The 22,301-nt window shown below is 44.0% G+C and overlaps 1 long non-coding RNA gene across 1 annotated transcript in view; it reads left to right on the plus strand.

Moving 5' to 3' along the window:
* The window catches only part of LOC111770596 (uncharacterized), a 32,295-nt gene extending 12,782 nt beyond the window's left edge, over window positions 1–19,513 (plus strand). Inside the window, exons 3-5 of the long non-coding RNA XR_002803905.2 lie at window positions 14,937–15,051; window positions 16,092–16,276; window positions 18,565–19,513. This is a non-coding gene — a long non-coding RNA (uncharacterized lncRNA). The remainder of the gene's footprint in view (window positions 1–14,936; window positions 15,052–16,091; window positions 16,277–18,564) is intronic.
* Window positions 19,514–22,301: the final 2,788 nt, after the last annotated feature.

The raw sequence follows: 22,301 nt of genomic DNA on the forward strand, positions 1-22,301 counted from the left end.
TGAACAACAACCAGAAAGCAGAAGATGGACAATGAACCAATGCTGGCTGATGGGGTGGAAGCGATTGGGAGCTGCTCCAGGTGACCATCCAACTTGTGAAGGCGACATTTAAGCTGAGACCTACCTGAATGACAAGCAGAGGCCATGAGAAGATCCAGAAGAGAGGATTCCAGGAGGAAGGAAAGGCTACTACGAAGGCCTTGAGGCATGTCTAAACAATGGAAGGAGGGCTAGATATCTACACCCCTTTCAAGACTGCATTCGAGAGAAATTCCACATAAAAGAAGAAGAAAGGGTATCCCTAACTGATCCTGAAATTCAAAAGGAGTTAGAAGTTTCCAATTTTGGAGAAATCACCTTTCCAGAAACTCCTTACAAACGTCAGGCAACAACTAATCATTTTGACTACCATGATTTCCTTTTTCCCACTGGTTCCGCCCCATTAGGAAGGGAGAAAGCGTTTGTCATTAAACTTGAAAGTTTATAAAATGTGTAAATTCAAACTACTCCTATGTACCAATAGGTTCTAGTTGCTGAAAAAATAGGCATACACAAGTGGGATGGGCTTGAATATTATCCAAATTCAGAGAATCTATTTCATAGAGTGATAATTCTTTTGAATTTCACAATCACCATTCTATACTTTTTGGTTTTAAGCAAGACTTTAGTGCATGGGTTGGTACTGGCAATGCTCGATCTCTCTAATGAATGGGTTGTCAATTCAATTTATTAGTGAAAAGGAACGTTCTTAAAGATCTGGGGTGAGAAGAGAGCTTGGAATTCCAACTGAGGAGGGGTCTGCCCCACTCAGGTTAAGGGAATGGTAGAATAAAGAAGCATGCACCTTCATAAAAACCTTTTTAAAGTTTATGCTCTTGTTTATAAGTCTGTTACTTAATTATCACTAATAGATGATAGAATAGACAGCAAAATTCCTTCTTTGAGCTACACAATTGGCCTCATTGCTGGACCTCCTTAATTGAATCAACATTTTATTGACAGTACACAAATCATATTTGGCTGATTTCTCTACTTGTATTCTAAGATAAATCTTAGATGATAAAACTTTGGTTTCTACAGCCAACATTTTAAAACTATATAAAATTGAAAAGGCTGTGCTCTGGATCAGCAAGAAAGCAATGTTTTGATAGTATGCTTGCCATTGTCACATTAAAGCAAAATCTGAAATGCATCACATAACTTAACATAATCAACAAATATTGTGTTTCATTTGGAGGGCCTGGAGCTATATTTTTCCCCCTAAATTGCGATATTTTCAGCTAACCTTGTAGTTCACAGCTTAAGTTAAGTCTGCCATGTGTAGGACTTGCACAAATGCATGGGCTTTATATTATAAACTCAGCTGCAGTTTAAATTATTAGGTAAACTCTTTTCATGGAGCTCTGACACTGTAGAATCCACAACAAAAATAGTAGGCCAGCTGCCCACACCGCAAGGAGAGACCCTCATTAGATGTCATTTGCATTCCATTAACTACCAAGCAGTGGGTCAGTCATTGCCCGTCAGGCATTCAGCTCCTTCTTTTTGTGTTAATTAGCAGAGAAATAAGGAGTTAATGAAGATCTTATGATCTGTGATGACTCATCTGGCTGTTTCAGAGGAGTCGCCACTCTGGACCACTTCAGCGCACCCTGCTCGGATGCTCTGAGCAGCGCTGGGGGGAGGCTGCTGAGCGAGCCTTCGGAGGGGCGTTCTCAGGGGCCTGTGGCATGGTGGGCTTTGTTAGCTCAAGATTAGAAGGAGTTAATTGCTTCAAGATTGCTGGGAGATTAGGTTACTGGGTGGGATGTATCTATGTAAGCATATGTCAGCACTAGTTAGAAGATAGGAGACGCTTATTTTAATAAACTTTTGAAAAGAAGAATTAATTTGTCATTACATTGGAAATCTTATTTTATTAACTTAATTTGAAAATGTAAAGCTGTCTGAAACGCCGGTTTTTCACTCACTTTCCCTCTGAATATGTATGAATCACAGATTAGTGGAGGTGCAACACTGTTCATTCAGGGCTTTTTTTCCTGGAGGGTTTTTTTTTTTTTCTTCCTAATTCATTTTGCTGCTGGCATCTGGCTTTGGGGCAGTGGGCTGGTTCCAGTGACCTCTGGGTTTTCCTCTTGCGGTGGGTGGAACACGGCCTCTCAGAGACCCTCGCAGTCCTATCAAGAGAAGAGAATCAATTTGCTTGTGCCTGTCCTGCATCCTCCCCAGTGAGTGCTAGTTGCCTACAAAGGCTGTTTCTATGTGGTACCCATGAAACAGAGCGGGAAAGAGAGAACAGGAGGGAGCTGCAAGTTCAGTTTCTGAACTAAGGCCATCAAAGATGTTTCTCAATGCTTCCTTTACATTTTGTGGCTTTTTGATGACAAGGTGTAAATTGTCCTCATCTTCCATATTCTTAGGGGCGGGCATGTTACTATATGCCAGAAACTGCTCTAAGCACTTTATTCTTATTACCTCTTTTTAATCTTTACAACAAGCTTAAACAATAAGGACTATATTATCCCCATTTTTCAGGTGAAGAAACTGAGGCCAAGAGAGATTCAGTAACTTGCCCCAGGGGGTGCAGTGAGACCTGTCAGCTGTGCATCCCAGAGCTTTCCCTCCCCACCACTGCCCTGCATGTTTCTGTGACTGAATGAGGGAGCTTGGCTGTGTGGCAGGAGGGGTGAAGGCAGTGGTGACTCCTTCCACATCTAGATTGGGCAAGGGCTGCCCCAGTGGCTTGTGGCCTGGGGTAAATGTGGGTTCAGTGTCATCAGAGCTTCTGAGGTTTGGGGTTTTCTTCCCCAAAAGAGAAAATCTGGAAACGGAAATCTGAAGTTTTAAATAAAATTACCTGCTCTTAAAATATTTGTTCAAGATTTTTTTTTTTAATACTACGCAGTTTAAATAAACAAAAACAACCTGTGAACAACTATTGGTGACCTCCGTAAAAGTTGGGGAGTTTTTTAAGGCCGCTTTTCCCCCCAAAGTGCCTTGTACACAGCGGGTACTCAGTAAATAGTTGAACGGAGCAATGCACAGTTACACGAACCCAGAGGTGGGTCCCCAGCCTCGTCGACACAGTGAAACACCGATTTATAGAGCGAGGGCATTCTGAGACTCCGACCCACTGCAACAAGAGTCCTTTTATCGGGTCAGCAAAATGACCCATCCCTCTTGTGACCTTTCCGCGGATTATAATTTCAGCAGAAACCATTTGAATTCTCTTCCTGGGGACTTTACTGGGTCCCCTTTCCTGTCTGGGGTGAATATAAATTTGGCCAAAAATAATTTTCAAAATATTTAACAATTATGTAGCCACAGAAGGGCTAACACCTGGCTTAGCAGAGCCACGAGACCCTGACACATACTGAAGCCGTTCAGCTTGGCCAGTGCCCTGCCATTCTGCTGTTAAATATTTTAATATCACTTCTGCAAAACAGGTCTAAATGTAAAGAAAATAGAACCCTTTTTCCCTCCCTCTCTTCTTTCCTTCCTTCCTTCCTAACAGCTTGTAGCTGGATGCTAGTACCCAGGGCCCCCCCTCCTCTCTCCACCAAGGGAAGCTGGAAAGCTTCATCAGGTCCGAGGGAGGCTGGCTGTTGCAGGCAATGGTAACTTGCAGAGGGGATTAAAGCAGGAGTGAATGTGCGCTTGGACTAGAACTTGCATCTGCCTCCCCCTGGATTAATGCTGCTTTGGGTGATCCACAGGTGCTTTCTAGAACCTGCCTGGTGTTTTACAACTCAGACAAAAACAGGGCATTGACAAGTGTCAAAATGGCCTTTTCTTATTACTTAGTATTGGCAATATATTAAAAAATTCCAATTATCTCTTTAGCCTGCAGTCAAAAGTTTAGCAGAAGCAGGATGCAAGCTCTCTGCATTAAAAAAAAAAAAAAAAGTGTGTAGGAAAAGGAAAGGAGTACGACAGCTGCCCATCAACTGAACGCTCGGAGACAAGTCAACGCTGGCTCCTCTCTCTCAGACGAATCTACTGAGAAGAGCAAATGTGGAAATTGTGAACCATCCTTTTTTTTTTGTTTTTGAGTTATAAAATAGGTTTCCTTGCAATGAAAATGTTCTGGTTACATTGAATCACTTGTCTGTACAGTAACTGGACCGGACCTGGTCCATGAGATTCACTGATTTGAAAGGGACCAAAAAACAATCACAGAGAGGTTAAGAACCAGGGGCTGCAGGTCGCGAAGGTGTTACTCAGCATCTGAGCTCTAAAGATGGGTCCAAGGAAAGAGGATAGGCTTCCAGAATATCGTTTATTTCCTTATTTCTTGACCTTTATTAAAGAGGCAGAGCCCAAAGGAGGTCATAAAAGGCTGAAAATAAATGATGCATGTGTTTATTTATAAGAAACCATCATCGCTGAAGTGTGGGACAGGTCCTGGTAAGGTGGCCGGCCCCTCTCAAGGGGCATCTTGTTCTAACGTACTGTTTTGCTAAGGTTCTGGTGTAATTGTCACTTGGTTTCCAGTGTCCCAATTTTCTCAGGAAAAATTTGTGTTTCCCACCTCCCTCCCCTAAAAATAAACATTTTGTTCCAAATATACCATGGATGGACATTTTCTGAGGACTGGGGCTACTTTCTTAGGAGAGCTCATTCAGTTATTCAGAGACGTGGTTTCTGCCCAGGACACCTGCAGGCCTCTGGGGACACAGTTGGCCAAGATAGTCCCTGCTGTTCAGGAAACCAGAGTCTGGCACGGGGACAAACTCAGACATTAGTCCATTTATCCATGAAGTGTTTGTTAAATGTCTTCTAAGTGCTGAGCACTGCAGGGACAATTATAAATAGGGTGGTGAGTAGAGGTCTGTTCTCTGTTATAGGGAGCCCAGAGAGAGAAAGAGGAAAGGGAGTTAGAAGGAGGTGACATTTTGCTGGAGGATGGACAGTTGGCAGATGTTAAAGACAAGTGGGAGTTGACCAGGTGAAGAGGGAGGAAGAGAATGCCGGGTAGTCGAACAGTAGAAATGAAAGCACAAAAGTAAGAAACAGCTGGGAGTCCGGGCCCTTGTCATCAGACTCAAGACCCAGCTCTGTGGCTCTGATTTGTCAACGCTCAATAGTCGTGTTATGTGCTGTCCTTAGGCATGATGGTATGATCTGGAAGGATCCATTCATCTTCAGTGAGTGCAGCATTAAGCTGGCTGCTGGCTTTCTGGCCTCCTGTTGGGAAGAGCTGTCCCATGCTGCCACCCTCATCCAATGGCCTGGGGTCCGCTGTCCGTGTGTGCTGTGCAAACCATGCTGATGAGCGGGACCATTCTGAATTTTTCTTAGGGTCTGAGCTAAAAGTGGATGTTCTCTCCATTTAGAAAAAATGTAAATGCTGTGTTGTTTTCTGCGAAGAACTGAAAGCACGTCCTGAGCTGCCCACCCTGCAGCCCACTGCAGGAACTCTGGGGTGGGCTCACGAATGGCTTCAAGCTCTGCGCCACGTGGAACTTACCGCCTGCCCCCAGGAGTGAGCCAAGGTGTAGAAAACAGCTTTGTGAACGGCTCAAATGGCGGTTGAGTGACTTTTTTCGAAAAGCCTATTAAATGCCTACTTTAATGGAGATATAATCTGTAGAGATACAATAATAATAAAAAATAATGTAATAGAGATACAATCTATATTCGAATTCTTTCTGCCTATAATCCAATTTATACAAAAGCTGCTGTATAGATTTTCTCCACATTTGAGAGATATGTAAGGGCTGGACTGGCTTAAAATACAAGCCACGCAGTATACAAAAAAACTGAAGATTTCTGGGTCTGGCACCTCAAAGATATAGTTATCTTCTAAGGGGCCTGAAACTGATGTATAAACCATGGTATCTGGATGACCATAGAGACATGTCATACACATTAACACGCCATGGACAGAAAGCCAACAAAGTTTTCAAATAGCTGCAAACAGAAGGCCACCAGGACACACGCTCCATAGGTGGTGTTTCGCTGCTTCTTACATGAGCAACTCTGTGTAGCAGGCTCCAGGGCAAGTGGAAACAAGGATTTATTCATGTCCTTAGTGATGGCCAATAGTTCTCCCTATCAACACAGAGGGTGGGGAGGACAGCTGGTTACTACTATGAAGATGTCATTTTCAGCTTTCATCGTAAAAAGCGATGTTGGCTCTTGTAGGCAGCATCGTAGGAGCGGCTACACGGCTGAATGTCCCGGGTCCTGAGGTACGATCCCCAGAAGATTATGTTGGGTCCTCCACCCAACACCCATTTTCTTGTCTTATGAGCATGGACACAGATATCAACCCCTTCAACCCTTTACCACCCTTTGTTCTTAGGGCTCATGGTGTTGATGTCTTTCTCTAGTCCCAGAACTGGATATAAAGTCATAGACAGTTTCCTCCCTGAAATGAGAGAAAAGCTTGCCTCCCGTTGAAGCAACAATCCAGAAACTCAGAATGGATGGTCCAGATTTAGGAGGAAGCTTATTATTCATGACGACTGCCTGGCAGCGTCACGACTCGGTAATGAGGACGCTGCTATCACAGAGGGATCAAGCCCAAAACCCGGGCTATACATCTACGAAATGCAGTGTTGTGTTTACACATTGCAACCTCATCCTCAGAAGGGAAGGAAAAAACAGGGCTTCAAACGTGGCTGCAGCTGAGATGTCCTCTCTCCTAGGGCACCCTGGCCTGAGCTGGCCATTCCAGGAGCAATGAGATGGTCAAGAGGGAAAGAAAGATGACGCAACCACAACACTGCCAAGTGAGCTTTAGTAAAACCAGACTGTTGACATTTTATGAACTTAATGGCATAAAGAACATGCAGTGAAAATCATTTGCATTCTCTGATTATATATGTTGGATCCCTAAATATCTTGATCATGTTATTTTGCTAAAGATATCCTGATGGTGAATCTGTGTATGATTTACATAAATGAGGCATTTGCATAAATTAAATTAACAAATATAAATACACGCTTATAAAATGCTGATACCACTTACTACTCTCATAAAAATAAATTATGAGGGATGACATATGATAGGCCATGTGGTTTCTGGGCAATCATCGCGTGCCCCTGATGCATACTTGGCATTTTGTTGCCAGAAGAAGGAAGAAACTCCAACTCAAGCATTTCTGAAGGCGGGGTTGTCCCAGGGAAGCTAGAGAACAGACTTTTGGAAGGAGATGGTGTCTAAAGTGATCAAAAGCCCAGTTTAGTGTGTTGACTAAGCACACGGGCACCAGAGTCGGACTGCCTGAGTTCAAATTCTGACTCCATTGCTAACTCCATGTACAGCTTAGGACAAGTCACTCAGTCTGTGCCTCAGCTTTCTCATCTGTAAACTGGGGGTGGTAACAGTACCTACCTCAAAAGGTTGTTGTAAGGATGAAATGAGTTAGTGTACATGAAAGGATTTAGAACAGTGCCTGGCATATGGAAAATGCACAGTAAGTGTTAGCTATGTTAGCATGATTGTTATGCTATCTCAGTATGCTGGAAAAATAATCTTTCAAGGCTACATAGACCTTTGCTTCCTACCTGTTCTTTCTATCTCTTGACCAGCAACGCTCAAATATTCTCCGTCTTTGGAGCCCTGGAGTGAGAGAAGGAAAATTCCCTGTTACCTATATTCAGATCTCGGCTTGAATTTGGCTGCTGGGTGACCCTCCCTCCAGGGTGGATTCTCATGAGGCAATTGCAGATTTGTACCAGATCTAAGACATGGACCCCGAATGATCAGCATTGCAATGGCAGGCGCCAGTGGACTGGTGTGGCTGCCGGATTATATGGAAAGGACCACAGATAGTGGGTAGTTATCCAATCCCCGCCCCCCCCCCCCCCCCCCCCGGCCCCAGTTCTGATCAGACCAGGGATGGGATGAGGGAGGAAGGAGAACTTAATTCCACAAGCCCTGATTCTTGGTACCCAGTCCATCTCAGTCTTTGTCACCATAGCAATCACAGGCACCACGTTTTGGGCCAGTGGCTGCTGATAAAGTCTGCATCTGAATCCCCCGGGCTTCTCTACAAACGCACCAGATGTGCCGTGAGCCACCATTCCCTCCCTTGCTCCACACCCATGGGAATGATTTAATTATGACTCCTCTGGAGAGAATTATTTTATTTTTCTTCTCTAAATGAAACTATACTTTATTTCATTCTTTTTAACTGATTCTCAGAGATCAGATTGCTCAGTCTCTTTGATTGCCTTTTGGATCACTGGAGGAAATCGTCTGTTAACTGGTGAAATCCAGATTATTCCTATTGAGCCTGGACCAACCCAAATATATACTTCTGTTCATTAGCTGCTCTCCAAACTGTAAAGCACCTTCAGAAGTTTGTAAACCAACCTCTGATTTCTCTCGTGGAATTTCCTTCCCGTTTGAGAAGAGCACTGCCCGCAGCGCCCTCACTGGTGTTGAGGGCAGGGCTTGGGGCAGCTTTCCTGGGACCATGATCCCAGCTGTGGGGTCTGAGGGCACCAAAAGGCCCTCTGCCCTCGAATGATCACACCTGCTATGCAATTTTCCCTCTCACTGGGCTTGGTTGGACTACCCCAGGGCAGTGTACATGGTTCTGGGGTCAGAACTGTAATTACTATAATAGCAGCTATCAGTAATCCAGCCCTTTCTATGGGTCAGGCCACATGCTCCACATATGCTGGCTCAACCAACCTGTGAGGCAGCTTTGCAACTTTTTCATGAGTAGACATGGGACCTCAATGCTGGGATGTCAGGCTGAGGCGTCATCCCTGGTAATGCACCATTTGTGCAGATGGTGAAGTTCAACTTCATGGCCCACTGGTGTCCATCCACGCTGGGCCTTAGTGTCTGAGAAGGGAACCATACAACGTCCCGTTATCCCCAGGGCCATCCTGATGTCCTGAAGTCCTATCTGCCCTGTCATCTCCATCACACCCTGTCATGGCTCTCTGATCCAGGAACTATGTATGATCCAGCTTCTCATCCAGCAGCTCTGGACCTCAGCTCTCACGTCTGTTAGATGGGAAAAATTGAGTTCCTGCACAGCATCTTCAGGGGGTTATTGCAAAGATCAGATGAGATGATGGTGTGAGAAGAACCAGCACCAACGTTGTTATTGGCGTTATCTTTTCACTGGGACAGATATGCTCTCAGGCTTGTATCTGAGCAGCTATTTATTGGAAGCTTATACATTGAAAGAAAACAACATTATTGAGATTATTGCTTGAATTCTAATTCTGATTTCCAGCCCTAATCTTTCTTTTAAGCTGCAGACTCAAACATCCACCTGCAAGCTGGAATGGTCAGTCCATGGATGAAATGAACATTGGCAGAGGAGGCTCGTGTTGAAGGAGTGCTAAGTGACGTGGCCACTGGGGCCAAGGGTGGGTCATGAAGTCTCCCTCTTTCCCCTCCTCCAGTCCAGGCCTGAGCCCAAGGGGCTTCTCTGGAGATGATAACCGCTTGCTAATACCACATGGAGGTCCCAGCCTATAAAGAAGCTCTAGGTGATTCCAAAGTATGTGCTCAGTGGTCGTAAGAACAGCGCTTCTTAATAAGTTGTCCAGAAACCACCTACGTCAGAATCTCCCACGGTACTTGACACAGTAGCGGGTTCCCGTGTCCGCTGAATCCAGGTCTGAGCGTGGACCTGAGGCTCTACATTTACCAAGCTTCTTAGATGATCTTTTCATTCTAAAGGTCGAGAATCACAGCTTTAAAATTATCACTCTCTGCTCTCCGTACTGTTTCATCATGAACAGTGGTGGTTTTTTTTTTACTATGCATTTAACAGATAGTGTAAATGGTGTTTAAATCCATTTTTTCAGTTTGCAGCATAAGTTGTAGGATTGAAGGTATTAGGAAATCTAAGGGCTTTGAGAAAGGGAGCCCATTATAGAAAAATTAAATCTTCATATCCATCATTATAATAATTTTATTGCCTTTGCTCCTAAGAGGAATTTCCCTTAAAACAGCCCACCATGTTTACGTGCGTTCTTTCATTCACTTAGTACTTTTATGTGTCACATGGTAATGAAACAGATGAACAAGACACAATCCCTGTCTTTCAAAACACTTCTTATCTAGTAGAGAAGATAGATAGAAGCCTAAGTGCAGAAAGGCACTGCAGGACCCTGAGCGCTGCCTCAGATTTGCCCTCTGAACATCATGCCGTTAAGCCAGCCATTCCAGCTTAACGTGGAACTGTGGGGGCGGGGCTGATTTTTAGCAATAATGGCTTGAAATAGATTCCTTCAATTTGTCTGATTCAACATAATGCCACAAAGAGGATCTGTACCCTATCCAAACAGTTTAGTTGCTTTATTCAATATAATGTATACCAACCATTTTGGCACTGTGCATTGCCTTTTAAAGCAGGCCCTGCGCTTGGAAATTACAATTATGACAGCGAAGCAGTAAGGGGACAATGTGGCTGGGCTACTGGGCATGTGGCTGGGTTGAGAACGGGAGATGAATCTTGTAAGAATTCAGAATGTAGGAATGGGGAAGAAAGAGAAATACAATGGAAAGCAGAATAAAAGATAACAGCAGGAAAAAAAAAGGGGGAGTGTGGAGATGATGAGAGAGGTAAGGAGTGGTTCCGAAAGGTGGGCCAAGCCGGTGACCCCCAGGTGGGGGCTGTCTCTCCTACCACCCCGCCCCATCCCTCATCATGGTCAATCCAGACAGTCCTGGAGTCGAGTCTGCCCATCGCAACGACAGCAGTCTCGAGGAAGCTGGACTGGGATGGTGCCAACTCCTCCTTCCCTCTCTCTGTGACACCCATCAGAAAGGGCTAGCTTCTGAGCACTGAGAGAGGAGGGAAAATAAGCAGAAGTAATTTATTCGGGATCTTTGAGAGGATAATAGCCAATTATTTGTTTATAACACTGGTTAAATTTTCATTAGGCAGATTAATGGAATATCATGTACTGTCAACATTGGACTGAGGGGTGGTCTGTAAGAGATAAACGGGCAAACAGGCTCTGTGTCTCTCTGAGTAAATTAGTTTTTGCTTTCCTGTTTTTCATATGAAAATGGGAAAGGTGGGCAAGGTGGTGCATTTTAAAACAGGTCTTGAGATGGGCCAAATTGGTTAAATATGAAAGCAATGCTGGTAATAAATACATTATAATAACTTAGCATCATGGCCATAATTTTGATTTCATGAAAGTCTGGGATAATGTCGATTTTTAACCTGCTCTCTTAATACACAGTTCCTCTCCCTGAACTCAAACGCTGCTTCCTGTGAGGTGAAAGCACAGGACTTTGGGGGCCTGATTTTTCTGTATAATGTGCTCAGCATTAGAGCTGGTAAGTGCAAGAAGCGTCTGGGCTCTCTTGTGAGTTCCAGCATTGTCATCCCGGATGGCAGAGTGGCTCCCCCAAGTGCTTTATCAGGATCAGAATTCCCTAGGCTCGGCAAGCAGGAGAGTTGCTTATCACTCTGGAAGTAGACTGAGAGGCGCACACTCGACGATTTATTTGATGCTAAATCTCTGGTTAGAGTTGAAGCTCTAAACAGGCTGGTTTCTGAAGCTTGATATTATTCCATGTAAGAATCAGTGAGTCAAACTTTAGAACCAAAAATTCTATTAGCAAACTGAAAATCACACACACACACGCATACACGCACATATACACACTGAAATGGGCCAATTTATAACAATTGATATGCTGAAGTTTTAACAAAAATAATTGGCAGTTAATTTTTTTAGTTTAATTAGCATTGGAGAGTCATTAAATTTCCCATATGTAGAAGGCAACTAAGAATTTTCATTTGCAGTTCAACTCTGGATTTAAAAAAGATGTCATTGCTTAGAAGGAAGATGATAGAATGTAATTTCTTCCTTAAAAATAAAGAAGAGAGAGAGGGACAGAGGCTGTAGGAAGAAATGGAAGCGAGGCAGAGCAGTGGGAAAAAGGGAAGGAAGGAAGGATGGAAGGAGCGAGGGAGAGAGGAAGGAAGGGGGGAAAGACGAAGGGACGAAAAAAAGGAGGGAGGGAGAAAAGGGCATTTGCAGAGCTGTAGAAAATCAACTAAATGAGATTTGTTGTTCTTTTTTGTAAAACACTGAAATTTGAGGCAAATATGTCTATTAAAATTCCTTTCAAAAAGATAAGGCACTACTGTGAGTAAATCATTTTATTTGTCTATATATCGACTTTTCAAAATAATTGTATGCCTCAAAGTAATTCCCAGTGTGAATTGGTTATCCAAGTACATTTGTTTTCTAAAAAAGAAAATTGAGGTAGTTTTCCCTGCCAAAGACACATCGCTACAGCTCACCCTGGTCAGGTCCCAGAAGTTCATTTCCAAGGTCATGTGACTGGGGTAGTCCTTTCTGTGCACAGCCGGGGAGGCAGAGAAGACGGACGACAAGTGCCACTGCCTATGCTGCTCTCCTTTCCTCTCTGCATCTTCGCAGCAGTAACCAGGATGAACAGAGAGCTGGGGTCTCACTGAGCTTGGTAACCAGGTGCCTGCAGGGACAGTTGGGCTTCCTGCCCTTCTTTCTGAGCAGTCCGAGTCCTCCCCTAGTCATGGATTCCAGGTCAGAGAACCACAAGGGGACGTGTGTTGTTGGTGAGTAAATTCCTCTGAAATAGGGAGAGGTATGGATGGAAGGTCACATTTGTCTGCAGACTACAAAGTGGTGAGCTGGCCAGGATACTGACCTTTCGAAGTCTTTAGGGAGATTCACGTTTTCAATACCCAACATCTACTTGTTGCCTCTGAACTTCCTTGCCATGGCATCTTGAACACAAATGCTTCCACAGTTGGGCAGCTCCGGGCAGAAATATGACAGCCTTCAGGAGAAGTTCAGCTGGAGGGGAAGGTGGGTGGGGGATCATTTCAAAGTCTCTAAGCACTTAGAACAAGCATAGGACAACTGCCTTTAGATACAGCACCCCCGAACCTCAGTTCTCAGGGTCTGGGCTGCACGAGGCCCTTGTAGGAAGGCCCTTTTGATTATTCAACAACTAAAACCCTGTTGGCTGGAGGGTCCAGACAGACCCACCAAATGCAGAACCTTGCACTGCTTTGCATAGCATTAAAGGGTCGTCGTGGGGAAAAAGCCAGTGCTGAATTTTCCTAATTTGAAATATGAAAGATATTCTCCGGGCTATTACATCCTTTTAGTGAAGGCAATTCACATTCTTTTAGTGGTTTATCCTACTTATAATGATCAAATCCTAGAGTCAGAACTTCTAATGCAAACCACTTTTGCAGCTGTAATTGGATCTAAGGCAAATGCAACCACCAAGTTGCCTAAGACTCCCTGGCAATGTTCAATCAGGATATGATATCGCTTCTGAAAGTGATAGCTTACTATTGATACCTCGCCCAAGAGCAGCGCAAATTAGAGACATACTTGAGTGATTCTGAGGCCTCGCAGATGGACAGCGTGAGAGTAGACCACGGTAAAAGCCGAGATTCTCAAACATAGCATGATGCACATTTCATTGTGGTCATTTAATGGAAACCCTATGAAAGTCCTATGCTGAGTCTGGGGGTAAAAGAAGTTCTAACATTTAGGGAACCACATGAAATGTGGTTCTTAAGAAAATTCAAGAACTGATAATGCTAACAGCATCTGAAAGCAGACTCTGGGGGACTATGGGATATACGGTCACAAAGTGAAAACACATGGAATTCCCCGTTACATCCACTTGCACAGGACCCTGCTCAAAGTTCAGGCACTCCACACACACGCGCACACACACACACACACTCCAAATCCAGGGGCTTGTGGATGGTCTCTGAAGGTACAGAGGTCTGAGTCCTATCAGGGGATGGCTTCAACTCCTAAATGCCAACATAAAAACCAGGCATGAATCTCAGTGCGTAAATGCGAGTGTGCCAAGAAACATACTTGCTCTATTGACTGTATCTATATATCATATATTTTAAATATACATCTCATGGTTTCTATATTCAACATAATTTCCTACATTAGCACAATGCTGATTGACCTCCATTCTCCCCCATCCCTTGGGTTAAGCTACAACTTCAGGATCCTATGCAGTGAGAGTGGGAGATGGGGAGCATCTGGTCTACCTGCCTTCAGCCTACAGAGGTTACAGCTGAGACATCTACTGTTCCCTGGGGTGGCTCCTTCAGACCTGAGCTCTCTGTTGCTTCCATGCTGTACTTGAGATGTGGGAAATTTTACCAGGTTGCCTTTGGACCTCTGCCTAGACACGTCTTCCAGCCACTTCTCTCTGGGGTCTTGACGTCTCTTAAGAAGCCAGTAAGTGGGACCTGTCTTCTTCTCACACAGAAAGAAGCCCCGCCTGTTACTTAACCTCTTTAAACCTCAATTTCCCCTTCTGTACAATGGGCATAATAATAGCCATAGTAAGCACTCAATAAATATTAGCATTTTAAACCATCATTACTAACAGATAGGTTTGAATGGCCATAGATGGAAGCAAAAACACCTGGCCTCACAGGGCTCCCTGACTCATTAATGCTGTGGTGGTCACATCCTTTTATATTCAAATTACATCACTGGCATTTCTAGAAGCAAAGGTGCCTATACCACAAATTTCTGGATGCTGCTATGGTCTTCTTTCATGGCTCTTTATTTTTTAACTTTCCACTGAATTACACTATATATTACAATATGTGAAAAAGTGCAAGTAAGTATACGGCTCAAACACACTCATGTAACCAGCACCCAGAAGAAGAGACAGAACGCAACCAGCCTCCCAGAAATCCCACTCCTGCCCTTGTTCCATCACTACCCACCCTCCCAGGGTAGCCTTGATCTTGACTTCAAACAATGTAGATTAGCTGTCTTTATATAAGTGGAACCATATACTACACACTTTTTGGGACTGGCTTCTTTCACTCTATATTGTGTTTGTGAGATTCAACCAGATTTTGTATGTAGTTGTACAGCATTCAGCATCATTGCAGTATAGCTGCCCATTATAGAAATATACCTCAGTTGACTTATTTTCCTTTCAGAGCATTTACAAGTGACAATGCTGGAACTTGGTGTCCCCTCCAGGATGAGTCTGTGGGATACTTGCGGGCCTGGTCCTCATGATGCAGAAGTCTCCGCTCACGTGGCTAGCTCTGGGTGAGTGTGGCCGGATGAGTTGGAAGTATCTCCCTGACACTTGAAGAGTGACAGCATATTATCTCATCGGCACCAGTCCTCCTGCCGTGTCTCTGAGCACGGCCATGCGCCGCACCTTGACTAATCTTGGGTTTCACGCAAACCAGCTCCATAGCTTCAATGAGGGCCCTGGAACATAGTGATTAATAAAGGACACTAACTTTTGTGTGATGCCTATGAGGTGACACATGTGCCCTAGGAACTTATGTGTTACCTCATTTAGCCTCACAAAATCCTGTGCCATGGATGATCATTTAGTTTTCTTTTAACTCATTTATCATCTACTATTGAGTATCTACTATGTCAACTACTCACTGTTGGATGGATGAAAAACAGGGATATGTGGGCCAGGCCAATAAAGGTGGACAAGTGCTGGGAGAGGTGTGAGCCAAGGGTGCTGCAGAAAAATCTAGAAGGACTGTGGGACTCAGAAAAGGATTCTGGGAAGAAGTGACATTAATCTTCCCATTCTCCATTCTCATCTGTGGCTAAGAGAAGTTAAGTAGCATGTCCAAGGCCACAGATCTAAGAAGCCTGGAGAAGGAACTAAAACCCAAGTCACCAGTCTCCAAAGTGGCCTCTGCTTATCCCTTCCATGGGTGCCACCTAACTCCTAGAAAGAATCATTCTTTTCCAGCTTGTCCCAATCCATTGACAGAGTCCAGGGGCAGGACATAGAGAGGAATAGGTGATTCCTGGAAGGGAGACAACAAAGCCTTATTGAGGAGAGGGAGCCAAAGGAAGGACCCAAGACGGGATGGAGCCTGGAGATTTATAAATGCCCTCCCTTCTCATTTTGAAAATCAGAAAGAAGCCGAGAGTCCTAAGAGCCCATTACTGGAGCTGAAGTTGCATGTGACACTTCAGATAAAATTGCAGAAAAAATGATAGTAAATTCCTCCATCCTGTTTAGACGGAACTGGGAAAAAGGAAGGACTAAGTTTTGAACTGAATAAGCCTACGTATTTATACCCTTCATTGTTTTTATTTTCTGACTTTAGGAAGAATACAGTGTTCATCAGAAAAATCTCAAGCAACAGTTTGGTGTAGAGTCATCCAGATTCTCTCTCATACATATATATAATGTCTTGGTCAGTAAAGCAGAAAACCCGTCCTACGTATATGTCAAACCACAGCATCTGAATCACAGAAAGCGTGGAGCTGCCAGTGGGCTCCACCCCCACAGGTGAGGTCATGGAGATGATAATCTCCAAATTGCCTCTAATCCTGTAATGGCTTCCAAACCACATATTATGCCACATGTGACAACCCAATTACTAATACCACCATTTTCATGTATGCAAAGGGCAGCTAGCTTTTCAGTCCTGTGATTAGATGAATGCACAGCTACAAATTAACTTGGAATTTCAGTGCAATATGAGGAAACCGCCATTCATATTACATTCCAAAGAAAACCATGACCAATAGCTATAGTGAAAGCCGAGTGTCATCCAAGCATACTTGTCAATCAGCAAGGCAAACACATCTCCAGGCCCCCTGGCTGTTCTTCGAAGCAGGAAAACCCTCTTGGTTCTTTATTTAGTGAAGAGGCTAATGAGGACCCACAAGTATGAGAATTCCAAGGTGCAAAACCAGAGTAGTACAGACTTTCTGTACCAAGTTTCCCCAACTCCGATAATTAGAATAACAAATGGTGGGGAAAAAAATCTACGGTTGATGTCATTTTCAGAACCAGGACTGTTTAGTTGTTCTTTGATAGGCCTTACAGATCAGCAAGTCCAGGAAGACCCAAAGAGGAGAGAGGGCTCACATGCGGGCCAGGCAGGGCTCAGCTCAGCCCATGACTCTGGACTTACAGCATCAACCAGGAGGCTGCCAAGACAGGTTGAGAGCTGGTGACCACATTTTGAAAAGAAAGGATCCTCAATAGAAGAATAGCTCCTCCCAACCCTCCTCCACCCCATGAGCATCAAGATGGCTCTCACCCAGCTTTTACCAACCTCTCCTTTGTCTGCCTGTTCAAAGGAACAGTTTCTCAACGGATGCTCCAACATACTCCTTCTTTAGCTTCATAGTTTTCCAACTACTCTCCACTCTTCACCTTCATTTTGTCTCACTACTCTTATGGCTCCCCCATGAAATCTTCCCCTTTGTCATCCCCAGGCAGATCTGTCCATTCCTTCTCCTGTGCCCCTGTTCCACCCCAAATATGGCACTTCCCACACATTGTGCTTTAAGGATACACGTATCTCCCCCAGAAGATGGTCAGCTCCCTAAGACCAGGGGCTGTCTTTTACCTGCATTCGTGTTCACACAATCACTGGCACATAGGAGGCTCAATAAATATTTGTTGAATGAATGAATGGCTGAATGACGAATGAATGGATGGATGGATAGATAGATAGATAGATAGTTAGATAGATGAAGAAAGGGACTAATCTCACATTCCATTTATGTGTCCTAGCCTGATTCAAAGTCAAGTGGAAACAACTGTCTTTTCACAAAGATCTAACTAGAACTTTCTTTTTCTGAAAAGAATGTCATGAGCATGATATAGGACATAGGACTGTATATCCACTCCTTAGACTTCAACATGTTCTTCTCCCTTAGAAAAATATGGTGGCCCTCTGGCTCAATGAAGGCCTGTGTTCTTTGCACAGTGGATGTATGAAAATAGATTTAAACTAGAGATGGATGGCCCCAGATGGATGTGGTTGGGGTGTGGAAGAACATCTTGAACTATTTTTTAAACATTTCAGTTTCGGCAAAAACCAAAACATGTTTTGCCAATCACTTGCCCTTAATTTTAAAACCCATGGATTTCAAAGGAAATTTAATCTGAATGTTTCTACTTCATTTACCCCATCTCTTCAAAATGTTCTCCTGAAAAAGTGAACTGATGTCCTAGAAGTTTAAAGGACCTTTTATAGTTTGCTGGTTTCTTTTAAACAACAAGCCACTCAAGAATTCGGGAGAGAATCAAAAAGCCCTAAATATTGAAAGAAAAGAAAAAAAGAGTGCAAGTTGGTTTCAGTTTGGATCTAGGAAGTGGGCAACACGTTTGCCATGCTAAAACAAAGAAAAAATGGTTAAGGGAAATATAATTGTTTAAAAAGTGGATAAATGGTATATGATCAATGGACAAAAATAAAGCCAGAGGTTATTACAGATACTGATTCATCTGTAGTAGAGATGATCACAGATCTTGGTTCTTTTGTTCCCTTTGGTTTATTTGTGATGGAGTGTGTTGTCAGTAACTCCTTAATCATAACAGCATGTGACCATGGCAGAAAAATCACCATGATGCTTTAAAGGGAAGGAAATAGCAGAATTGTAGGTGCACAGCTCTCTCTAAGCTCCTTATAATATGCCAATTACCCCCCTGCCCATTACTTCATAACTCAGTCGTTAGTGACACTTGGGTGGGATTTGTCAACAATTTGCTTCCCGATGTGTTTACATGGGGGCGGATGCTCCCTGCAGACCTTACATGATATCCTTTTGTTCCACCAGATCCTGCTACTGTGCAAGTTACAAGCCTGGAACAGCTTGGACCCCTGGGGCATGCATCTGATTCATCGGAATCACTAGGGGAAATTTAGTGCACGGCAGAAATCCAGTCAACACCCTTGTTCCCAATAGTTAACATACTGTTTGACACCACTGTGGCCAGCAGAAGAATTAGTCCATCTCTCTCAGACCACCCACACCACTGATAGCTAATAACTAACACATGGGGAGACCATGGCTAATGATCTCCTTGGGTTCAGTGGTTCCTTGTGTTTTTATTTCTTTTTTTCCTTCTTTATTAGCATTCATTCATTCAATTAACAGTCACTGAGCGCCCATTGAATACCAGGTGCTCTGCTGGGCCTTCTGGAGGGACACAAAGACGAGAGAACTATAGTTACTGCTGTCAAGAAGCACGCAGACTCAGAATTAACTGTCATGTTGGTGCTTTCATTCATGCACTGCTGTGGTCAATGCAATACATGTTAAGGAGGGTACATTTTAAATCAAGCCCTTCTACATTCTGCCTCCAAAAGGAGTGAATTATTCAGTTAGCTTCTCAGAACCAATCAATATTGACATATTCATGCAAGGAGAAGACCCCGGCAACAGATGTCTTACATAGATTTACTTGGGGATAAAGTGAAAAACTGGAGGCAATTCTTGAATGTCTTCTGAAACACCATGAGAACGCTGGAAATATGAAAAAGGACAATAAGGAAAAACATGAATCATAGACTCCAAAAAAAGCTGAAGGGGAATACCTCCAAATGAGAAGCGATAATAGGATTTTCCCCATCACTCAGTGCATCTGTCTTTTGACCAGAAGTCTTTGACTTCTAAGAGCTTGCCAATCCTAGTCCCGCCACATTAACTTGCCTCCCAAGCAAAGATTCCAAGAACCACACGTTTTTAATTATACAAAGTAAAGGTTGATGAATGATTCATACAACTAATCTAAACTTGGGCCAGGTTAAAATAATACTGTGTAATAACTTATATTTATATAGCTCATAAGAGCACTTTTCTTCAGAGCTCAAAGTAGTTTGCAGATACTATCTCGTCTCTTCTCAAAACATCCTCGTGAAACAGACATGCTGAGGGTATCCTCGCTTTCCTTCCATGGACAGGGCAATAAAGGGCCAGAAAATTTCAGACCCAAGTCCAAGATCACACAGGATGACAGACAAAACTCCAGGACCATCTCTGTGCTTAGGAGAGAAGTCATCTCAAAAACCTGGAAAGTAAGGGACAGTGGCACCAGCAAAGCAATCTTCCTTCCTGATGGCAGATGACCACATTAATGGTGGAGGTTGGGATAGTGACAGCTCTAGGCCATAATATTCCCCTTCTTTTGGTAGCTTTTGGGGGCATAAGAGGTACTTGGGGTTTCAGATACTAAAGACATAAGAAATGCCATTCTGAATCAAACCCACAGCCCATCGGCTCCAAGAGTCTTCCTCTCAACTAGAAACTGAAGGACAGTTGTGAATCAAGATGGCCACTGCAGTTGACATCAGTGCCCTACGTAGCTCCTGTGGCCTTAACACTTTAGTCTGGGGCTTCCTCTCAAGTCCTGGAAGAAAAGTGTCTTGCCGACTTCAGGCAGGCCGGAAGTACCTGAGAATTAACTCCCCCTGAATGGAACTGTAAGTGAAGGTCTGAGCTCCTCATCCTCTGGGTGGGATAACTAGGGATTTGGTGGTGGGCGGGGTGGGGGGTAGTATTCCCTAATGTCTCCCAGAATCTCCCTGTGGGACTAAGCTCCAGGTACCCACACTGGTCATTGCCTGGATAACACATACTTCAGAGCTGCCTTCCCATCCCTGTCTCATTTCCCAACCCAAGACCTGCCTAGAGTTCTCATCTCAGGGTTGGTTTCTGGGGGAACTCAAGCCATGACAATGATCCTTTCTAACATCATGCTCTACAGCCTGATGACTCATTGTGGAGCCACATCCATGGACCATGCCTCCATGAAAACTTGCACGGATCCCTCCCCCAGGGTGTCAGTTTCCCCGTGCTCCTTACGCATCACGGGAAGGAGAGGATATTGTTAAGTCTGGGACAGAACTTGAGCAAAGAGGAATGAAAACCTGAAAATCATCTCAGCCTCTGTTTGGGTGTTTGGGTTTTTTTTAAGGTCTAGTGAGGATGGTATCAGGAAGTTAGAAATGAGCAAACTTTTGAAATCCATTTTCTCATTCTTTAATATAGTTTAGATGAGCATTTTATTCCATCTATTGTATGGCCAATGGCACATGTGAGAGGTACAATACCGTTTGAATTTGTATTCCTAGGTATGCCAGCCATACGTGGTATGCTTCCATGTCAGCCAGTGTGATGAGTATATTTGCCCTCTGGTGGCTTAGCAGTTATTTGCAGAATGTGAATTCGCTTCATTCGTTCATTCACTCAGTCACTCCATCAGTCAGTCAAGTAATTATAGTCTTTATTTTGTTCCAGACATAATGCTAGGGGCTGATGAAATAAACAGCGAACCAGTCCCTAGTCTCAAAGAGCTTATAGTTTTGTGAGGGAAATAGATATGAAAGCAAATTAACACTAATAATCAACTAAGTGAAAATTGTGATCACACGGATGAAGGAAAGCAATGAGATGCTGTGAGAGAAAAGCAGGACATATTTAATCTGAAGTGGGAAAAGAATCAGAGACAGCCGCTCTAAGGAGTGAGGTTTCAGCTGAGATCTGAAGGGTGAACAGTCAGGCAAAATGTAGGGAAAGGCAGACTTGGCAGAGGGAACAGCATATTCAAAGTTCCCAAGAAGGAGAGAGCTTGAAATACATTTTCAGGGCAAGTATAGGCTAGTGATGAAGGGCATGTACTATGCATTCTGGCAGGTGGGTCCCAAAAGTCCTACCTCTGTTGTTAGCTCTGTGACCCTGGGCAAGAAATTTAACTTCTCTGTGCCTCCTCTGTAAAGTGAGGTCTGCAATAATAGTAAGTATCTCGCAGTGTCCAGCACTCTGCACGGACTCAAAAATGTTTTGGTTAGTCATCAGAGTAAGTGGACTGAATTGGCACAGAATCAGCCAAGTCTTAGGTGGCCATTTCTGACACATGCACATGCGCACGCATGCGCACACACCACACACACACACAGACATACTTTGCTTAATGTCTCAGTGCTTCATTCAAGACCCAGTGTTCTTTAGAACTTTGCTGCTCAGACTGTGGTCCAAGGGCCAGCAGCATCGGCATCACCTGAGAACTCGTTAGAAATGCTGAACCTCAGATCCCACCCGAGACCTTCTGAATCAGACTCTCATTTAACAAGACCCCGTGTGACTCTTCTGCGCATCTAAGTGTGAGAGGTGCTGCTTTAGCTCCAATGCCGTGGCCACGCAAGGTCAAAATTCCAACGGCACATGTCATCGTGGTACGTGCTACCAGGTGACACCCCTTTCCTATTTTGACTTTGACTGTCACCTTGAGCAACAGATGGAACCTACGATCCAGAGGAGGAAAGGTTCTCTTCCTGTTTACACAAGGATTGAAAGGCTGGGGACAGGCGCTCAGTGGGGAGATGTGAGCCCTGAATTGTGGAGTAGGGGAGGGGAAAGGAGTCACGCAGGCAGAGAGGAAGGAAAAGGAATAGAGCTTTTCTTCTTTCGTAACCCTGGGTTTTACCCCATCTCTCCCTAGAAAACCTTCTAAAAAGGCACTGATGGGTCTCCCTCTCACATTTGGTGACCACTACAACAAGAGTTCTCCCCAT

This window comes from Equus caballus, chromosome 1 (genome assembly GCF_041296265.1).
Source record: "Equus caballus isolate H_3958 breed thoroughbred chromosome 1, TB-T2T, whole genome shotgun sequence".
Lineage (NCBI taxonomy): Eukaryota > Metazoa > Chordata > Mammalia > Perissodactyla > Equidae > Equus > Equus caballus.